Genomic DNA, 15,895 nt, shown 5'->3' on the forward strand with positions numbered 1-15,895 from the left:
TTCCACATGTTCAGCAAGTTCTAGAGATGTAGATGCCTTGTGGATGCAGGCTTTGGTGCCTACAAGCCGCAGGCAGGATGAGACAATCAACATGCTGCCCCACACAGCAAATGCTGGAGAAAAGTACTACCTTCTGTCACGTTAAAGCCAACACCACGCCGAGCGAGTGGACATCAGCGGAGTCAAGCATAAAACCACACAACAAGCTACCACCTTCCCCTACCCCATATCACCATCTCCCACAGTCTTTCCACGTGGGAGTCTGGCTTTTCTGGCACAAAAGAGCAGAGCTAGTCAGGCTTCTGGAGCAAAGGAAGACGCTTGCAAGCTCAGGAGGGAAAGCACTCAGAGCAGCACACGCTCTGTGCCTGGGCAAGGCTGGCACTCCCCACGCAAACCAACACTCAGGAGCTGGCAAGAGTCTCACATGTCCTTTTTTTGCCATCACAGGCTCCGTTTGAGGTCAGTCATTTTATAAATTAAGAGGGTAGAGGAGGGCTGCTGGGATTTCCAAGGACTGCACAGTAGGCTTCTGTCTGCAGGCTGAAGGTAAACTTGCTGCTGAGAGTCAGGGACCAATTTCACCATGGGCCACCTGACGTAGGCAGAAGCCTAACTGCATCTGATGCCTTGTGACAGTCAACATGTGGGTGGCCTGTTGGGGACACAGGTCTGTATTATTCAACTTGAATTCATTACTGGAAAGAGCCATACTTGCTGAAATCTAAAAGTAATGAGAGGGGAGGGGAAAAGACATCCTACCAACAGCAAGTTGCTGTTTACTGTTGAAAGAAGGCAGGTGGGGCACAGGGTCCTACATTAGAAAACCTGTTGCATAAACAAGCCTGAAGGAAACAAAGGGTTCTGCTGGGAAATGCTATGTCTGACAGCTATCCTTTCCTTATTGCAAGTCCTGCCAGCCTTATACTCCTCCCACGTCTCACTAGGGAAATAGTTGCAATTCCAGTAGTCCATAAAGAAAGAGGTGACTTGATGCATGCAAAGCAATCAAAACAATTCCCATCTATTTTGGGGATAAGAGACTTTTGTTCTAGAGCTGGGTGCCGTAATGCCTGACCCAATGATGAAAGAACAATGAAAGCAAAAATATTCCCCCGCAAATAAGTGGTACTATTAGACAGAAATATCCTCTCTGCTCTCCACCCTTCCATGGAGGCACAGGCTCCCTCTGCAGAGATGAATTTGTTTCTTCAGTCAAGAAAGAAGAGACAGGTGATGTGAATGCAGAACTCCATCCAGCCATCCACCAATGGAAACATCATACACTTTCTCTCTCTGCAAAAATATTTAACCAAAGCTTCTCTTGTTTAGCAGGCTCTATCCATAGAGTTTCACATCTCACACCCAGCCCTGGTCCCTGCTTTTCGGCTTCCCACAGCAAAGATGGTGAGCACAGAAGGCTCCACCACAGGTTTTTCAGGAATACTCTCTCTAAGGCACCAGTCCTGTACATAGGTCTATGCATGCTTAATTTAAGAGCAGAGAATAATTGCCGTCATTCACGAGTTTTCTTAGGACTCTGGGAAGCTTGTAAACACTTGGGCATACATTACCTAAACACTTGGACATCGAGTGTGTTGGAAGAACTAGAATTGGAATTGCAATCCACGACAGTGGAGTACTTCACCAAGCTTGCTGCTCTCAGTTAGCAATACCGGTAATTTATTTACATTTCCAGAGCTTTTTAGTTTAATTTTTCATATTGGTAAGATTATCCAGCCCTAGTCACACTCCTTACATCTCTAATTACATCTTGCATATAGTCAACTTTAACAGCAAATGACCTAAAGCTCTGCCACTAGATAGCACTGACTATCTCCCATACCTTAAACTGGAACATGGAGAACTAGAAAAACGCTGCAGATATTTCCCACTAGATCAGTCAGTAAATATATGACCAGAGCCACCCCAAAATACCCTGAAATAAATGTACTTGTCCTAGCAGTCTCCCTGGGTGAGCTCTGACTCACCCCTTTAGCGTTTTCAACTAAACACACCTTGCCTTCTACCCCATCATCTGCTCAAGTTACCTGAGGACTGCCACTCTCAACCTTCTTTACAAGGTAGTTCTTACCCACGTCTGTTTCAACAGATGCATGAAGTAGCATCAAGTAGCACTAAGTAACCAATATATGCTGACATCTGGATCTGTGACTACACTCCTTACTTCCCTACAGGAGAGGAAAGAGAAATCAATCAAGTAAGAAGCATTACTCGGATTGGAAAGGAATTTAAATCCATTGTGGGGTTTCTGAACAGATTAGCCTTGTGGAAGTCTGCCACTGCAGCAAATTCCTAGAGAATGGTCCTAGAAACCGCTCAAAATGTGACAGGTCACTGGGAATGCCACTAAACATTCAGAGAAATAGCATGTCAGAAGCAGCACCACAGAAACAGCTAAACAAACACTAACACCGACCCACATCTCTATAAATGTTTATACTCAAATCTTGGTCTTTACTAAAAATGTGAAAATTTGCAATTCCAGCCATTCCTCCACTTCCCAGCTGCAGTACTGAACCATATAAGAAATGAAGTCATACTTACCACTTCCACAGTCATTTTCCAAGAGAAGTGGCCGGGAAGCTTCGTTCAAATTGGGCTGCTCTAAGTGTGGGGTCTGCCCTAATCGCTTGTCCTGCTTGCGTGTCTATCATGCAGAGGAAGTCTGGCAGATCCTGTTTAGCAGCGTTCTCCCACACATGAGGCTTTTTCTGCCTCTGCACCGCTTCCTGGCACCTGTCAAGGATATTGCTGTTCTGGTATTTTCCCCATGAAAGGCACTCAGAAGTCAGTTAGAGCTTCTCTTTTCATGTGCTCTCTTTCCTCATCTCTGTGACAAGCTCTTGAGAGGCCATTCCAAGCTTGTCAGGAATGGAGATGGTGCATGAAACGTGATGGAGAGGTGTCACGGAGGGGTAAAGAAGAAAAACAGATGCAGAATGGAACTGTGAAACTGAAAAAAAAGGGCCTTTTGTTTGCAGTCTTCCCCTGAGGCTGTTTATGTTATTGCTCGCATCATTATGCATGTAAGCTACCAAGACCTTCTCTCCTTGTGCAGAATTCCCTGCAGATCTCCAAAGCAGCTGTGAAGCTCTGGGAGTTCTTCATTCTTCTCTCCTGGGCCTTCAGACTAGGCTATGGCTGTATGTGAGGAGACACACTTTGCCCAATTTTCACCAGCCTTTGATAGCTGGACAACCCAGCAAAACCACAGGCTTTCCACCCCTATATTTTAGACCTCTGACCCTAACTGGAATCAAACATTTTCCAGTATTTTAGATCAAAAAGCAGACAGACAGTTTTAGTGCAGTGATTCCCAGACTCTTTCGTGTTACGGTTGTTCATTAATCAGTGATGACAAGACTTGTCTGTGTTGCAGTTTTGGAAGGAGCATGAAAGCTGGAGACAGAGCCTATGTCATGTAAGCTGTAGTAAGTATCCTAAATCCTTCTGTAGCAGACATAACCGTGTTAAAGAGGATGCCAGCAGGAATGCAAAGATAGATATGTCCTATGGTAGACCATAGCAAGGCACCCTGCATGTGAGGGGTCTCAAGCCCAAAGAGAAATTTTTTCATTTCTGGTTGTGAATGATCTAGACAGTGGGAGGAACTCCAACAGTGACCTCATGAAAATGTCTTGTGCCAGAGAAACACTTGGCCAGGCTTTGGAGAGAATTTTTCTTGTCTCCAGAATGTTCATGGGGTTTTGCTGAACAGCCATATCCAGCAAGATCAACAGTGAGATGGCGCATCTGTTATGAACAGCCACTGCCCTGGGGTACAGATAGGTACACAAGAGAACAACCTCTCTTGTCTGTGTGAGCCTCAGGCTGGATTGCTTTCTTATATCCTTCCAGTCTTTCTTAGGACAAGAAAGGGGACTTGCTGGTCTCCAGGTTTTCCTTCTAACCATCGTTAGTGGGAGTCTGCGAGTTACTGTGCAATAGTTCGGAAAGTATCTTTATTGCTCTAGAGAAGCATTTCCTTCTTCTGGAAATTGAGTTGTTCTGTGCATAATAATAGCCATTGAAGTGCCAGCATCCACCCCAGCGTCTTTCTCAATTCACGTTCATGATGGCAAGAGAACCTGCTGCTGTAGCACTTGGCATTTTTCGCTGATTGCAAAGCACTCGGCAAGCTGCAAAATACCGTGTACTGATTCCAGAGAAGATTGCAGTGTACAGTACCCTTCTGCTACCAACAGCAGCAGCCTATAAAGAGAGGCAGCTGGGGGCTCCAATATTGTTGCCTTGGGATTTGACCTTTATTTAAGCCCACATATCCAATGTATATAATCCCCTTTTTGCATCAAACCCCTGTATTGAAAAGCTGGCAGCTATGCTGGGATGAGGGTTAACTTTCCATCATTGACAGCCATTACCCAAAGTACCCTTTCTGGTGGAAATGAAGGAATTCTGCTGCTACAACATTTGTACTCCAAGAAATCTCAAACTGTATTTTTCCAGCTTACATGTAACAAAACCCCCTGTTCTCGACCACTGCTATCTTGATGAGACAACCCCGAAGGTGCATCGCACCCTTTGGCTACACTTGTGTGGCTAAAATGATGGCAAGGAGCAACAAGAAATTAAACGATCAAGGCAAGTCCCAAAAAGCCCCATGAACAAAAGGCCCTTGATCAGAGAAACCAAGCAGTTGAGATGAGTTCCACCCACAGAACCTTTGCAAATCCTAAGGAAACCTGATTTGCCAAGTGCTAACAGGAATGGTCTAGCCCACGGAGACAGGCAGGCACAGAGCCATGCCTAGCTACTGACAACAAACTAGAAAAATAACAAAAGTTATCCCCACCCTTATTCAGCTGCATGACATCCTTCATTGCAACAAGGCAAAAGCGTTTTCTGTCTTACCCCTGCTCCCTCTATTTATGTAGGATATGGAATATTGCATTTTTAATAAGAAGTAAATCAGAAGGCTGAATGAACTCTTTCCCTGTAACCTGAACTAAAAACCTCTTGTGGTCTGAAGTCTGACTGATTGATTTCCTCTCTATGCTTCTTTTTTTTTCCTCCAGATTTCTAAGTATCTGGAGTCCAGTTGTTGCTAGAAAGCAGATGCCAGAATATCACAACCAGAGTGTTTGCCTGGTGCATTTGGCTCAGATGGAGCCAGGATGCAACAGCAAATTAAATGGCAACTCCATGTCCTGCAGCAGTGTGAAGTGCAGCTGGTGCCTGCAAGAAAAGTGGTCTTCGTAAAAGCATCTGTCCCCAAAAGCTGATACAATTCCACTCTCCCTGTCCATGGGTCAAGACCTCATGAGGGGAAAAGCAGTGTGACAAAGGAAAGCCATCTCCAAGAAGAAAGAAGAGCTATCCAAAAGCAGTTTGTTGAAAACTGGTTGGATCTTTTCTTCCCTTCCCGTGTACTGTTATGGTAAAGCCTGAGTCTTTAGCAGGAAAGCCAGTCCCTGAACGTGCTGCATGGCTGAGCTCATTTCAAGAGATAAGGATGTTTATTTTCCAGCTGGACTCAGCTAACACTTGTTCCTTTGAAATAGTGAGTGCTGTGTGAGTGGAAGGACTCTGTTTATATCTCAGCAGCAGACATAGCTTTTGCAGATGATTTAGGAAGGCTAAGGGATCCAGGATGGCTGAAAAGGTGGGACTCTCAATGTAAGGGCTGGTAGCCAACATGGGACCATGGTCAGCACAGCTAAAATAGAAACCAAAAAGAAACTCTCCCTGCTACCACTGACCTCGAGGACAGGCTGGATCACAGCAGTCTGTGGACTTTCTAAAGCAATTGATGTGGAGTGGTTGAACTAGGGCCCCATGTTCTTTCCCATGGTAAGCGCTTCTTCATTTTTACCAGCACTCCCTCTAAGCTCAGCCACTGACCAGCTGCAGTGGCCTTGAGGAATTTTCCTCTGGGTGCCCCATGATGGAGGGCTCTTACAATCCTTCGCTCCTCGCATGTGCTGTAAAATACTGTTGCAGACCAGGCACTGTATTTTTTACTGCTAAACAAATGGGTCATATCAAAACCGTATCCAGAAGAGTTAGTCATGCTGCTTGAATACCTCTCCCTCCATGTACATCCCCACACACAGATTCACAAGCAAAAGGAGTGAGATACGCAGCCTCAGAGGAGCCCTGCTTAATGCTCATGCGCATGGCACCAGATTTCAAGATAGGGACAGTGTCCTTCAAACTGGACAATAACCACTTCTGTAACTCTGCTAATGTCTGTGGGAACGGGTTATGAACAGTCTACACTGGAACACTGGCTCAGAAACTCTTTCCAAAATGTGCTAAGAAGACCCCCAGCCTCAGCATCACAACCGGCGCTGAAACAGCCTGGATCAGTGAGCAGAAGCTGGAGAAGGAGTCAGGAGGACTTTTCAGGAACAAAGCAGATATTCTTGGCTTTCAGCAACAAGAGGCTTACGTCTGCAAGGAAGTCTGCTCCCCTAGTTTCTATTTTTACTTCTGCTCATCTGTTTAGGGTCTAGGGCTTGGTTTCCTTCACTCTACACTATGTGCTTGGGAAACAATGAAAGCAGGCACAAGTGCAACTGGCGGCAACTGAAAGCAGAGGAGCAAACCAGACAGTACCACTGTTTTCCTTACTGGTTTGTTTGGGATTTTTTTTGCCTTGCTCCTTATCTCTCCCTGAGGGTCACGCAAACCATTGAAAACCAGGTCCAGCCCTGCACGTCCTGTCTACTTTGTACCTGCTGGAGGATTGCCCACCGAGTCTCACGGGGCAGAAGCACGTCAGTATCTTCTGGTTTGACCCAGAGGTCCTTCCCAGTATGGTTTGCTTGGCTTTTATGATGCTGAGCCCACCAGTTGTGCTGACAGCGGGACAAATTGCTTCATGCGGAGATGTCCTGTCTTACAAAGTAGCCCCAAAGACAGGATGTCAAAACAATCTCCAGCACCTAAGAGGGCTGGGAATGGCTTTTCAGCTCCCCGCTAAATATCGAGTGAGATAACTTGTGCCAGTAGATCTGGTCAAAGCCTCAGAGCCTGACGAGTATATGCTGAAACACCACAGGAAAAGAAAAAGGACAACTCTGTTTCCCCTTCCTCCCTGCCAAATGTCTGTCCCAAAAAGTTACCTTCAATGGTATTAAAGGTGGGCCACAACTGGTCTGTGCCTATGGGAAATCCTCAACAGCCTTTAACTGTATTCTGCTCAGTCTCACACCCTGGAGATGCCAGGGATTTGCTAAGCGGCTCACTAGCAGCAAGGCTTTCATGAACATCAGATCCCAAGTGCAGATTGCTTTCATAGTGACACCCACTAGACCCAACTACACTTCCATGTTTTCTTCTGCAGACAAGGTACTCGGAGCCAGCTCCCTTCACACTCTTGGCCACCTGCCCTTTTGGTTCCCAAGCCAGACCAGTCGCTTTCTCTTTGCAGTTTTCACTGTGTTATCTAAAACCATCTTCCTTAGGCAGGTTCCCACTCCTTTACAATCACTGGAGAGTGACAAGATAGGTGCAGGGGCTGGGAAGTTGCAGTTATCCCTTTGCACTGATCATCACCTCAGCTGCCAGCCTGCACAGATGGGCAGAACAGTCATAAACAATGTAATTGGGATTGCAACATTTCATGAAGGCTTTAACATACTCCAGCAGCCTCCTGCTTGATGACATGCAGATAAAAAAGTGTTGACAAGAGACTAATTTTAGCACAGTGCTTTATTAACCCTGTTGCTGAAAGGCAGGAGCAGAACAGTGCTCTCAGGTGAGCAGCAGGAATTAACTTTCCTGTTGAGCACCACATCCCTGCTGCCACAGAGTTAGACACAGAGCCAGCACCTTTGTAAAACGCACTCTGGCTGGCTGGGTAGCTGCATACAACTCCTTAAATGCTCACCAGCTGGCACGGCTCAGCAGACAACTCAAAGTTAGGATGCCCTTCAAGGGGCAGTGCCCCTTTCAGTAGCTCTCAGTCATTTTACTGAATGTAGGGAATGTCCTGAGTAAACATCCTTTTGCTCCTCCTTGCAGTTGCCTCAGGAGTTAGGCCTGTGTTCAGGGAAGGAATCCAAGGACAGGTCCCCTGGGCAGCGCTGCCAGCAAACCGGCATTCCTGGAGCACAGCTTTAGATTGCACTTCATTTGGTGTGACTAGTGTAGATGCTGAGCGTGTCCCTCGTCCTCCCCTCCATGGTCCTGGTTAATCAGTCACTTGTGCCTCTTTGCTGTGTGGCTAGGGAGGAGCTGGCTTAGAAAGATGACCGGGATTCAATTGCTTCTGGCATTCAAGTGCACCCACCCACAGTATGGTCTGGTCCCCACACACCGCAGGCTGTCCTGCTTGCCCACGGCCAGCATTTCCATGAACTCATGTGCTGGCAGAGAGGATAAATGCAAAGCAAAACCGTGGCAGCGGCAACAACCCTTGGAGCGCTGAGCATCCAGCGTGGACAATTCATGGCTCTTTTCATGAAAAGCTGCTCTTTTGTTGGTCTGATAAATGTCCCTATTTTTCCCAGTGAGAGCAGGCCGCGAGTCAGGGCCTGGAGAATGGGGTGTAGATCCTTTGCTTGGGATGCCACCGCAAAACCCGGGACCATTGCCCAGCCTGCCTCTGCATTGCTCTTTCACGTGGCAATGATGGCAGCCCCTAACAATCTTGCTGCCACAGATAGGCAGGGTGAATATTCCCGTCAGCAGCTCAGCTCTGTGAGAGTCGACTTCGTATTCAGCTGCGGGAAGTGGTTAGGCTAAGGTCAAAGGGAAAGCAATGACGACTGGCTTGGGAGGTGATTGCTGGCAGTTACAGAAAATGCGTGCATTGTGCCAGGACACACTGATCCCCTTGAATTTTCTGTTGTGAAATGGCACTAGTTTCCAGCAATAGATCACAGGATCATACCATCATATACTCCCTCCCCCTCCGCATTTTTCAGCCGTCACCAGCTAAATAGGACCAGATCTGGCCAAAATTCCAGTGACAGATGCTGTTAACCAAAAATGGCCTTGCCTAGTCAGATGGGATTCAACCCAAAATCAATGCCCAGGTGCATGGTTGGAAGAAGAGCCTGCAAGATGGCAATGCTGAGCCAAGGCTCGAATTAAAACTCTGATCCAGCCTGCTCAATGCCACTTCCACCAAATCCCATGGCTTTGTGGGTTCTCAGTCTGGACATATACCACTATGAAGCCAGTTGCGTATTGCCTTCCCGGCATCCGTGGTGCCGGCTGTAGTCACAGGTAGGAAACAGCACAGTGTCCAGGACCGGCTGTCCCAAATCAGAAGGTCTCAACTCTGGTCTGGATGGACCAAAAGGGACTCGCATGTTCCAGCCTCAGCCCCACAGCACCATCTTGAGGCCTGGGCACACAAGAGAAGAGCTGCTCCTCCAGGCGTAGAACAAGCCATGTCATGCATTTGCAAACAATATATGAAATTAGGGGAAATTCCGTCCGGGAAGATGACAGACAGCTAAAGGGGGACCAAAAAAACAGAGGCCAATCCAGCTATGCACTACCAGATGCGAAGCCAAGAAACACCGTGGTCCTGATTGTCCCAGTCCTGTCTCCCGGCCCCCGCATGTGCTGTAGCAGCTCACAAAACCACAGGTCACGCTCCTCTAGAGCATTGCTGCACGTATGCTGCAGAAGGTTTTGTGGCACAGAACGGAGTAGCTAATCTGAAGCTGCTAGGCGAAGCGTCCTTTAGGAAGTCCCAGACAACACTTAATGGTGCATAACGTCTCCATCCACAAGAGCTACATAAGCTGATGAATAAACAGATATAAATCTGACTTCCTTGAAAATAATTCCCCTTCTTCCTCCTTGAGAAACAAAGTGATTTTTTTTCCCCCTTGAAATTGCTTATGAAGAACTAACATACCATGAGGACTCAAATGGGTGACAACTTCTAGCGCATGGAGGGCCCAGGCAATATCCTAGAACACAGCAGGGACCTCCATAGTCCTTGGCAATGTCTGCACCCAGCCTGGCTGGACCTTGGGAGCCTGGCTATTAACACTGTTCCTCGAGGAGGGAAACAAAGGCACTAAGTTACTTGGGGCAATATTTGCTTGCACTTAATTCCCCAAAGAAAAGGTTTGCTTTTCAGAAACACTTCTGTGTTGGTGATGCCCAGGTACTTTTCTTTCTGTAGTCTGTCTGTTTTAAAGTGAAATCTTGATTTCTGGTCATCACAGACTCCAACAGCCTCTTTTTTCTACTTCTTTTCCAGTCTGTCTTTTTAACGTGCAGACCTCCGAATAGAGATGAGTCATGGTAATTGGTAGGGGTTTTCTAAATTGCAGTTTCTAGGTCTCAAAGAGACCTGGGAAGTACTGTCTACAATGTCTAGCAGATGTACCCTTCCAGACTTGCTGTGTTACTATTGATTTTTTTTTTCTGTATAAAGTTTATTTATTTTCACATTCTTCTGCAACTCATAAACAACAAGCCCTTTGGCAATGCGTGCTTGACAGATGGCTTCAGACTGGTATTAGCATTTTAACAAAGCTACACAACGCACTTGAAAAATTATAGAGTTTCTCTGTTTCCTTCTGCCATTCAGAACTTCCTGGGGTGGGGAAAAACTGTGGGCATTTTTGCTGTGAGGGACTAGTTTGATATAGGTGGAGGCGTTGGTGTACCAGAAACCCAGGTTAAATCACCACTTTCATTCTCACCTTTGTCCCTTTCATTTGCACAACGGCTCTCACAGTTAGCGCCCCAGTCATGTCCCAGGGGAGTATTCCCAGGACAGGGCTGCAGTCCGCGACCCATTCTGCCTGCACTTCTGTACTAGGAAGATCAGCTGAGTGAAGGAGCCCTTGGCAGGCACTCCCTGATTATTCTTTCTTTAATCGCTTCCATTCATTCTAACCAAATTTTCCAGCAGGGCTGGAAACAATCATCGGTGACTAGTTAGCTCAGTGAAAGAGAAGGGAGGTGAAGGAGGACAACAGAAATTTTCCCAAAGACATTCAAGTTACAATTAAGCAGTCAGCAACACAAATGCAGAGAGCAAAAGAAATTGTCCAGTACATATGTCATTGGAATTTTATTGCCACGCAGATCCCTGCCAAATTTGCCTAGAGAGTTATTCACAGAAAACTAAGCACATGGAGTATTAAACTGCCTGCGGTAAGATTGAGAGCAATAGCCAACCTCCTAAGAGTACTTTGCAAGAGACTAGTAACTCTTACTCTTAGGAAGAACCAGAACTCCTGCGAGTGTAAGTGCTCGCAATTCGCATTGAATTTGGTTCCTTTTAACGCATCTTGCTGTGCCCTGGGTGGTGGAGGAACTCTCCCAAGAAGAAACCCAGAGCCCCAGTCCCTTCTCTTCACTACGTGCTGCATGGCTGTAACTGGGATCATTCTCACAACCAGGCTTACTGCCCGCACCACTCCCAGTGCTGACGGAGCATCCCTTGGGAGCAGGTAGGATGCTCAGTTTTCAATCTGACTCAGCCTTACCCTTGGATCTAACGGTTTGCGTTAAACTTCCTCTCATGGTATGTGCGGCAGGTTCCAGCTTCCTTTCTGCTAACCTCCCTCAAAGGAGGAATTTAGCATCCTTCCAATAAATGCTACGTTGTCCTTGGCTCTAAAAGAAGATCTTCCTGATTTCAGTTCAGCTCGACAGATGGTTCTTATTTGCGCTGCCCCCAGCTGAGTACTCCAATAACTGAAGGCATCAGAGCACCAATACCCAGCTGAAAGCACTGGGAAATGGCTTAAATGTTTCAGCTAGAATTTTTGCTGGACTCAGAGGCTTCAACTGGCAAATGCAGGGAGGCAGGGAACCTGTTATTCGGTTCCTGGTTTCCACCGGTTTAGAATTTCCCTGTGATTTGTACAGGTTCTGCATTCCCATGGGCTGAAGCGTGCTCTCATTTACCCTGCTGCAGATCTAGAGTGTTTCCACCGATTTCAATAACGCTAGGCCAGATCTATGCTTGTGCAAGGGAAGAATTTGTTCTTTATTTCAGGAGCACCTGGGCTTATTCATCACTAGCTCTTACACACAGTACAAATCCGAGAAATTCCTTAATAGGGCTGTATGTTGAGAGAAGCTCTTCCTCTTGCCACATGTGGAAACCTGTTAGTGTTCGCTTCTGTCATATTAAATCCATATATTATCTGCAGATAAAGTTTCCATAAACACTTATCCACAGTGATGCTGAGGCCCATGACAAAGTCTGCCCATGGAAGTGGAGGGGTGAGGTAATAAGCTCAGTGTCGTCAAGTTGGACAGACTGTAACAGCACTTCCTTGCGAGGAGGAAACTTTTACAAATTAGGACTCGTTCCCTCCCTTGTAGCTATATTGCACTTCTCTTTTACTTCCATAAATCTGGCTCAAAGAAGCTGTCTCATATAATTTATACTAAGAATGTATCCTGCTATGGCTCAAGGTAAATCACCTGCTTGGCACTGACTGTCAGCACTTTCAGTTCTTTCTGGGTTATTTTCTATCCTAGGAATTCACACTGCAGAAATTAAATGCTCCTGCAATGTTGGTTCATTTCACAAAGCACAGAGTAATGTTTTCAGCATGCCATTCTGGATATTTTTCATAGCCTTGAAGAGCTCTTCATGTCTTACCAGGCTGGCTGGGTCATACTTACAGATGATGAAGAAGAACTCTCGAGCTGATGCTTATAGCCAAGAGGAGGGTTTGTCCTAAGGACAGTGAATGACTCAATCACTGCAAGGCAGGGCAGGAGAGCTGTGTGCCCTTCAGCAATGGCTGATTCAGAAACCTTGTTGTCTCTTACCAGACGTGATCAAAAAGAAAAAAAAAAATAGAAAAAAGAAAGGGAACATGAAAATCATATGAGTAGGACTGGAAGGGACCTCAAGAGTCTGCTTTCCAGCCCCAGGAGAAACCCAGTGCCACTCACAGATATGTATAATTAGTGCTTTAAAATGCTCCTGGTCTTTCTAGGCAACTCCACCATCCTCCCCATTCCCCTAGCACACTGAGAGGTTGCTGTCCTTGCAGTTCTGTGCATGAGAGCGTTCCAGCCTCGTGGCCTCTCTTGGGCAAAGCCAGATAAAATATTATAGTAGGTGCATCTACTTTTAAAAGCGCTGCTATTGCACAGTATTGGCTGCAAATACCACTTTTGCCTAAAAATCAATGATACATGCTCACAGCACTGCTCATTTTTACCATGCTATTTTCCAAGGGCTGCCCAGCAGTTAAATGCCTGATGTTTGCCTTGAAGCCTGATTCAAAGTCCAGAATGCTCGCAAACATAGACGCGTGTGCAGGCAGATGAAGAAACCTGTATTGCTATAGCAACTGAGCCCTGGACTGTTGAGCCTGGGCTGCAGGACTCCTTCTGAAACCTCGTCTAGGTGGATGAAAGCTGGTCCTTAGGCGCTCTGGCTGACTATGCAGCAAAGCCATTTGGGAGCGGTGTGAGCAGCTGATAACAAATTAAGAGGAAAGGAATAATAAATGAAATACTAAATACTGGTAACCAAGAATACCTTTCTGTGTTGGAGAAGCCACCTGGAAGGGTGAAAGGGAGGCACGTGAGCAGTCCTAATGAACCCCTTAGTCATATTACTAACAAGAAACAGGTGAAAATATATGAGCTGTCTCATATATTTTGCTCAGCTGCATGATTCCCCCTGGTGTACATTTTTTTGTGTGGGTGTGGATTTAGGAGTCCAGCTCTGCATTAGCACCTGGTCTGCTGCATGTTCCCAGGCATGACGTAGAAGTGGCTGTGCAACTGTGTTTCTTCTATTTTCCCCTTTGCCAGAACAGCTGCTTCCAGCCCTAGTGTGAAGGACTAAGTCATGATTAAACACCCACTGAGACATGGCATCTTTCTAGTGATTTCATCGGCTTTGGATCTGGACCATTCAGTGATGACAGAGGAGCAGGGAAGCACAAATAAACACTGTACCTGACCAAAGTCTTGTTGGGTGGAAGTATATTTTAGTGTCTTCTGAGGTACATCAGTACCAAGTTAGTGCCATGGCTTTGAATCAAAGAAGATGATGTTCCAGGGAAATTAAATCCGTACATAGTTGGACTTTAAAAAACCCAGTTAAAATACATTTCCTTCTGTCTTCCTTCAGCATCTTGCTAAGCAGAGCTATGCTCTGAACTCCGCACTGGGTCGGGAGCTCACAGAACAAAGCCCTGTCTGTAAGAGTTTAGAAGAAGCAGGCATTGCTCGGTAGCACACTTTCCCCCCAACATCTGTGGGCACAGTCCCTGCCTGGCACATCAGCCCTGCAGAAAGCAGGCCAGCACAGCTGCCCTCAGGATTTGATCCAAGGCTGAGGATATTAAGGATGTCTCTGTACTCTCTACAGGAAATTTAGGATCAAACCAGTTTCACATCAGAGCTACGGCACTGCCAGGACACCCCTGAGGTACAGCCTGACGTGAAGTTTGTTCTGCTACAGAGAAGAAGCGTGCTTTTAGGTAGATTCATTTCCCCTTTGTTATTAAAACTCGCTGTAAAGTAAAATACCAAATTAAATCAATTCTTGTTTTATTAAGAATGCTGTTGCCAATAACTCTTAATTTCTTCTGCAGAGGCAGCAATGGGAATGGTTCACTACAATACTTGCACCATAGCTAAGTTTAAGAATATTTTCCTTGTAAAAGCAGTTGGATTAAACAACAGGTGAGCAAAAGGAACAACAGCTCATATCAAATATCTGTACCCAGCCAGCAAACATTGCCTCCAGGCAAAACCTTATTGTCCTGTAACACAGTATCTCCTTTTCACACAACAGAACTTCTCTTTTTTCCTCAGTCCTGTCAGAAATTTACGACTATTTCTCTCCTTTTAACTCTGCAAGATGAGACAGAGACCGACAGCAGAGGTGCAGGGAGGAAACAGAAGGCCACACCAAAAGGGAAGAATGGCAATGAACACAGTCAGCAGTATGATCAATTGCAATTTCTTTTTTTTTTTTTTTTAAGAGGTGTTTCATTTCTCATGGGCTGAGGCACAACATGAGATGATCATGTGCTCCCGACCCTAAGCTGGCTCTTTATTAAAGGAACTAGTTGAAGGAGGACTGTTTTATTAGCCCTGGGGCAGACCAGCTTGCTGATGCCTTCTCCAAATTTTTCTCTTTCGTGTGTGTCTCTCCCACCATATTGCAAGCAGATCAAAGGGGGAGTACCGCAGTCCCTCAGGATTTTGTCACTGCACGGATGCAAATGCACTGCAACCTGCTACCAAAGCACCTTTTGGAAGAGGTTAGAGCAAACCCACTCCTGTCACCCCAGGGGAGAAATCACAGCAGAAGGTGGTCCCAGGCAGATGAGGGCACATCTATCAGATGATCTGCAGGACACGGGAAAGTCAGCAATGTTTATTTGAGCCCAGATCTTTAGTTTTAACAAAGGACAAGCAGAGACAGAAAATGTAGTGTTTCGGGGACCTTTTAGAGGGTGGTATTTGTAAACACTGTATACAGTAGTCTGCATGGAAGCCATACAGAGGCATGTGTCACCCTCATCGTGTTTTATGTTGTTTTTGCTAGGAGACAATCAGCCAATCCACTGCTATCTGTGTCCCACAGTGAAGTGGGAATGTAGAAGTACTGCCTTTGCCATCCACTTCATCTGTCAGCTTCAAAGTATTTACAGAAAAGAAACTTCTTCTTCTTCTTACTGCTTCAAAGAATTCAAAGATGTAACAGTAATCATTAAAGCCTGGAGCTTCAGAATAGACATCCTATTATGGAAGGACAGAAGTCTCTAGCTTAAAGGAAGAAGCTCAAACCAATTACTTGCTGCACTTTTATTTCCCTTTTCAAGTCAGGCAGTCCATTATGCTCATATAACAGGTCTGAGCAAATGCTAATGCATTCTTGCTCTCCTGAATGGCATCAGAACAATTTAGTCAGCACTTTCACCCTGCAAAATCC

At 45.9% G+C, this 15,895-nt stretch overlaps 1 protein-coding gene across 1 annotated transcript in view; it reads right to left on the reverse strand.

The window, feature by feature from the left end:
- VWA1 (von Willebrand factor A domain containing 1) overlaps positions 1–2,672 on the reverse strand; it is a 34,322-nt gene extending 31,650 nt beyond the window's left edge. The window contains exon 1 of the mRNA XM_049808959.1: positions 2,569–2,672. The gene's annotated coding sequence lies outside the window, so the exon portion shown is untranslated. The remainder of the gene's footprint in view (positions 1–2,568) is intronic.
- Positions 2,673–15,895: the final 13,223 nt, after the last annotated feature.

The sequence above is a fragment of the Accipiter gentilis genome, chromosome 1 (genome assembly GCF_929443795.1).
Source record: "Accipiter gentilis chromosome 1, bAccGen1.1, whole genome shotgun sequence".
Classification (NCBI taxonomy): Eukaryota; Metazoa; Chordata; class Aves; order Accipitriformes; family Accipitridae; genus Astur; species Astur gentilis.